We start from the raw sequence: 6,446 nt of genomic DNA, 5'->3' as shown, positions 1-6,446 counted from the left end.
ATTTAACTGTTCCTGAACTAACTTCTCCAAAGCTTCTAACTTCTCAGAGGCCATAGGTCATTGCCCTACCCAGACACGTTCATCTGTTAGCCATTTTAAGGGTTGTGGTTTTGGTTCTTCTGTAGGTGTGTCACTAGCATCCTGTTTTTGTACAGCCTGTATATTCTGCGACTGTTTATTGTAGTGTCTTACAATATGCTTTCTACCTCTAACAGCTTGATCTGACACAGGAAGTAGGTTAATCTGGGTATTCTATTGCTGTAATAAGTCACAACCCCAGAGATTCAGAGCAATATTTGTGAAATATGGCCTCAATCTTCCCCTCTGAACTTCTGGTCCAATATATTCTACCCATCTCATACTTCGTTTCACTCGAGATAGGGTCCTGATTCCTAAAAATTGAACATTTACTTCCTTTTTTCATTATTTTATTTATTCTTTTTTTGTGCTTTTTTAATTTAAATTAGAAACATGATGCTTCAAATGTCAATCTCAGCTACCCGCTTCTCCCTCCACCAGCCGCACCCCCACTCCCATCCCCCAACCCCAGCCCAATCCCCATATCATTCTCCAGGGAGGGTGAGGCCCTCCTTAGGGGGATCTCCAGAGTCAGTCATTTCATCCAGGTCAGGATCTAGGCCCTTCCCCATGTGTCCAGGCTGAGAGAGTGGAGTGGGCTTCCAAAGTTCATTTGTATGCCATGGTGAACACTATTCTACTACCCAAGGCCCTGGAGATTTCTGAGGCCTTCTCACTTACACTACATTAATGGAGTCTGGAGCAGTGCCCTGTTGGCCTCTTAGACATCAGTCTAGGGTTCAAGAGCTCCCCTTTGTCCAGACAGCTGTCTTTGTGGGTTTCACCAGCATGTTCTTGACCCCTTTGATCATCACTCCTCCATCTCTGTCACTGGCTTCCAGTATGTCAGTTTAGTGTTTAGCTGTGATTATTTGTCTCTGCTTCCATTAGTCACTGGATGAAGGTTTTAGGATGTCATATAAGGTAGTCATCAGGTAGTGGCTATTAATGTAGTCTCTCCACTATTACTTAGTTTTCTATTTGGTGTTATCCTTGTAAATCTCTGGAAATTTCACTAGTGTCAGTTCTCTCCTCAAAGCTATAATGACTCCTACTATTATGGTATCTCTCATCCTGGTCTCCTCTATTCTTACCCCTACTCAAACTTCCTGTTCCCCATATCTTCTTCTACCCTCCTCTTATCCCCCTCTCTTTTTCCTGGTTCCCTCTCCTCCCTCCCTCTGCTCAGGAGATCTTGCCTCTTTCCACTTCTCTGGGTTATCATACATATCTCTCTTGGGAACCTCCCTGTTTCCCAGACTCTCTGGCCCAGTGATTGTAGACTAACACTACCTTGATCCATGTCTAAAATACATATATGAGTGAGTACATACCATGTTTTACTTTTTTCTGTCTGGATTACCTCACTCAGGATGGTTTCCTCTAGTGTCATCCATTTGCCTGCAAATTTCAGTATTCCATTGTGTTTTCCACTGAATAGTACTCCATTGTGTAAATGTACCAAATTTTCTATATCCACTCTTCAGTTGTGGGGCATCTAGGTTGCTTCCAGGATCTAGCTGTTACAAATAATGCTGCTATGAACATAGTGGAATAGACATCCTTGTTGTATGAATGGGCATCTTTTGGGTATATGCCTAAGAGTGGAATTTCTGGGTCGTGTGGTAGATTGATTCCATACTGATTTCCAAAGTGGCTGTACAAGTTTACACTCCCACCAGCAATGGACGAGTGTTCCCTTTCTCCACATCCTCTCCAGCATAAGCTGTTGTTGGTGTTTTTGATTTTAGATATTCTGACTGGGTTAAGATGATATCTCAGTGTTGTTTTGATTTGCATTTCCCTAATGGCTAAGGATTTTCAGCATTTTCTTAAGTGTCTCTCAGCCATTTTAGGCTCCTCTATTGAGAATTCTCTATTTAGTTCAGTCCACCACTTTTTAATTGGGTCCTTTGGTGTTTTGAAGAATAGCTTCTTGAGTTCTATTTAAAATTTAGAGATCAGCCCTCTGTCAGAAGTGGGGTTAGTGAATATCTTTTCCCATTCTGTGGACTGTCTTTTTGTCTTGTTGACTGTGTCCTTTGCCTTACAGAAGTTTCTTAGTTTCAGGAGGTCCCATTTGTTAATTGTCCATCTCAGTGTCTGTGCTACTGGTGTTATGTTCAGGAAGCAGTCTTCTGTACCAATTAGTTCAAGGGTACCTCTCACTTTCTCTTGTAACAGGTTCAGTATGGCTGGATTTATGTTGAGGTTTTTGATCCATTTGCACTTAAGTTTTGTGCATGGTGATAGACATAGATATATCTGCAGTCTTCTACATGTCAATAACCAGTTATGCCAGCACCATTTGTTGAAGATGTTATCTTTTTTACATTGTATTATTTTAGATTATTTGTCAAAAATCAGCTGTTCATAGCTTTGTCGATTAATTTCAGAGTGTTCAGTTCGATTCCATTGGTCTACCTGTCTACTTTCATGCCAATATTCAGCTACAGCACTACAGCTCTTTAATAGCTTGAAGTCAGGAATGGTGATGCCTCCAGATGTTGCTTTGTTGAGCAGTGTTGTCTTGCCTATCCTGGGTCTTTTGTTTTGCCATATAAAGTTGAGAAATGTTCTTTCAAGGTCTGGGAGAAATTGTGCTGGAAGTTTGATGGGGATTGCATTGATTGCCATTTTTACTATATTGAACCTACCTATCCAACAGCATGGGAGATCTTCCATTTCCTTGTGTCTTCTTTAGTTTCTTTCTTTAAATACTCAATGTTCTTGTGATACAGGTCTTTCAGTTAGTGATACCCCAAGTATTTTATCTTGTGTGTGACAATTGTAAAGGGTGATGTTCTTCTGATTTCTTTCTCAGCCCTTTTATCATCTGTATATAGTAGGGCTACTAATTTTCTTTAATTGATCTTGTATCCTGCCACTTTGCTGAAGGTATGAAGTTCTCTTTCCTAGTTGTGTCTTTGTGTGGCTTGAGTATCAATGTTATTGAAGCCCTGTAAAAAGAGTTTTGCAAAGACCTTTCAGCCTCAATTGCATGGAATAATTTTGTTAATTTGTGTGTTCACATTTTCTTCTTTGGTGAGTTTGGATAAAGGTTTGTCTATCTTGTTGATTTTCTCAAAGAACCATCTCTTCGTTACCTTGACTCTTTGTATTGCTTTCCTAGTTTCTGCTTTATTGATTTCAGCCCTCAATTTGATTATTTCCTGGCATCTGCTCCTCTTTGGTGAGTTTGCTTCTTTGTGTTCTAGAGATTTCAGCTGTGCTGTTAATTCTCTAGTGTAACTATTCTCCAGTTTCTTCATGTGGGCACTTAATGCTATGACCTTTACTCTTATCACTGCTTTCAAAATGTCCCATAAGTTTGGGTATGTTGTGTCTTAAATCCCTTTGAATTCTGGGAAGTCTTCAATTTCTTTTTTTTTTTATTTCTTCTTTGACCCAGGAGTGGTATAATTGCGCATTGTTCAATTTCCATGAGTTTGTAGGGTTCCTACAGTTTGTGTTTTTGTTGAACTCTAACTTTAAAGCATGGTGGTCTGATAAGATACATGGAGTTATTCCAATTGTTTTGTACATGTTGAGGTATGCTATGTTGCCAAATATGTGGTCATCCTTTGAGAAGCGTCCACATGGCATTGAGAAGAAAGTATTTTCTTTTGTGTTTCGATGGAATGTTCTATAGCTGTCTGTCAAACCCAATTGGGTCATAACTTCTATTAGTTCCTTTTTTCTTTTTTAAGTTACTGTCTTGTAGTCCTGTCTAGTGGTGACAGTGGGGTGCTGAATTCTCCCAGTACAAGTGTGTGAGGTTTTATATGTGCTTTGAGTTTCAGTAATGTTTCTCTTATGAACATGGATGGCCTGGAATTTGGGGCATAGATGTTCAGAATTGAGACTTCATCTTGGTGGATTTTTCCTGTGATGAATATGAAATGACCTCCTTCATCTATTTTGATTGATTTCACTTTAAATCTAATATGTTAGATATTAGGATTGTTACCCCTGCTTGTTTCTTGGGTACCTTTGATTGGAAAATATTTTCAGACCCCTTAACTCTGAGGTAATATCTGTCTTTGAGGCTGAGGTGTGTTTCTTGTATGCAGCAGAAGCATGGATTTTTTCTTTGAATCCTTTCTTTGAATCCTTTGCCTTTTTATGGGCGAGTTAAGACCATTAATATTGAGGGATATTATTGACCTTTGAATGCTCATTCTCAATTGTTTTGGAATGGTTGTTCTTGGTGGAATTGTATGTGGATTTCTACCCCTTTTCTCTTTTGGGTGTTGGTAAAGTGGGATTATCTATTTCCTATGTTCTTCTGGTTGTGGTTAACATCCTTGGACTGGAGTTTTCCTTCCAGAACTTTTTGTAAGGGTGGGTTAGTGGATATATATTGGTTAAATCTGGTTTTGTCATGGGATATCTTGTTTTCTCCATATATATTGATCAAAAGCTTTGCTGGGTATAGTACTCTGGCCTGGCATCTGTGTTCTCTTAGTATTGGTAGATTATCTATCCAGGACCTTCTTGCTTTCATAGTTTCCATGGAGAAGTCAGGTGTAATTCTTATAGTTTGCCTTTATATGTTATTGACTTTTTCCTTAGCTGCTCTAAGTATTCTTTCTTTATTCTGTATGCTTGGGGTCTTGATTATTATGTGGCAAGGGAACTTTTTTTGATGCACTATATTTGGTTTTCTGTAAGCTTCTTGTAGCTTCATTGGCATGTCTTTCTTTAGGTTGTGCATGTTTACTTCTATGATTTTGTTAAATATGTTTTCTGTCCCTTTGAGTTGGGTTTCTTTACCCTCTTCTATACCTATTTTTATTAGGTTTAGTCTTTTTACGGTGTCCTGTATTTCCTGGATATTTTGCGTTAGGGATTTGTTGGATTTAAGATTTTCTTTGATTGATGAATCTATTTCTCCTACTGTGTCTTCATCACCTGAGATTCTCTCTTCCTTCTCTTGTATTTTGTTTGTTATGTTTGCATTTGTAATACCTGACCATTTCCACAGTTTTTCTATTTCAAGCTTTCCTTCAGACTGTGTTTTTTTATTGTCTCCATGTCAGCTTTCAACCCTTGCACTGTCTGAATTGTTTCTTGTAATTTTTGCTTCGTGTTACCTTCCATTTCTTGCAATTTTTGGAATTCTTGGTTTGTTTTTCTTCTATTACTTGCATTTTATGGTTAGTTTTTTCTTCCATTTCTTTAAGGGATTTTCTCACATTCCCTTTGAGGGCCTCTATCATTTTCATGAAGGTGTTCTTAAGGTCATTCTTTTCTGCTTCATCTGCATTGGGGTTTTCAGGACTGACTAGTATACAATCTCTTGACTCTAGTGGTGTCATATTCATTTTGTCTGTTGCTGAGTGTGTTCTTATATTGCGTCTTCCCCATCACTTCTTCCAGTGAATGTAGAAAGAGTCTTTTCCTCACCTGGTACGTAGGCATCCAGGATTCCCTTTCGGTGGGTATAAGCAAATCCAATATTCTCTGGCCTCTGCTCTATATCCTCTTCCCTCTGCCCTGAGTGTGGACCAGCTCTCTCTCAGCCTCCAATCACTTGGTCGTTCATCCGGGGGAGGGGAGTCGACCTGGCTGCAGTCCCAAGCCAGGGGATCTGAATGAAGTTGAGTGGGATGAAATAGGTTCTAAGATGTGGACCCCGTGCTCACCTCTGCCCTCTGGGTTTGGGTAGAACTGGCCCAACTCTCTCTGCAGGTTATTGGTTGCTTGGTTGTTTGTCTGGGCGAATATTTACTTCTTTTAAAGGCCAACTTGAGTGCCAATTTATGAGTTATAATGGTGATATCAGTTCCATTGTCCAGAATCCAGAAAATACCCCATTATTCATTTTACCTGGTAATTTGGTTCTGTGATCCCGTTTAGAAGTTTGCCAAAATATACATTTTTGTTTCCTCTAGTGTCAATTTGTTCCTCATCAATAACTAATCTATCATCCACAGTGCCATTAGTCTTTAAAGTAGACAGTGTATTTTCTAATTGTCCTGAGAGAAATCTTCCACTACAGTGAATGGGAATTTCTTGACCACTTTTGATTTGGGGGCCTTCGAGAGGCCCCTTGTGGTGTTTCCTGATTTTAGAGGGATACCTTATTTGTCTGTGGTTGCTCGACAATCATTGGTCCAATTTTTGTCCTTGCCATATCACCTACACAAACCAGAAAGCTGAGGCCTTTTGTTTGAAGCATTCCTAGGAGAATTATTTGTAGGAATGCTTTGTCTACAGTTCCTACTCAGATGTCCTATTCTACCACAGTTAAAAAAATCTAGTGTTTTGATGTCTTTTTAAAAATACTGGAGATTGCTTTCCCAACCCATTTCGTTATCTTCTCACGGTTAGGCCATTTGTCATCTTGATACCTCTTTAAGCCT

This window comes from Mesocricetus auratus, unplaced genomic scaffold (assembly GCF_017639785.1).
Source record: "Mesocricetus auratus isolate SY011 unplaced genomic scaffold, BCM_Maur_2.0 Super-Scaffold_100004, whole genome shotgun sequence".
Taxonomy (NCBI): Eukaryota; Metazoa; Chordata; class Mammalia; order Rodentia; family Cricetidae; genus Mesocricetus; species Mesocricetus auratus.
The sequence above is the reverse complement of the archived record's forward strand: the minus strand, read 5'-3'. Positions refer to the sequence as shown.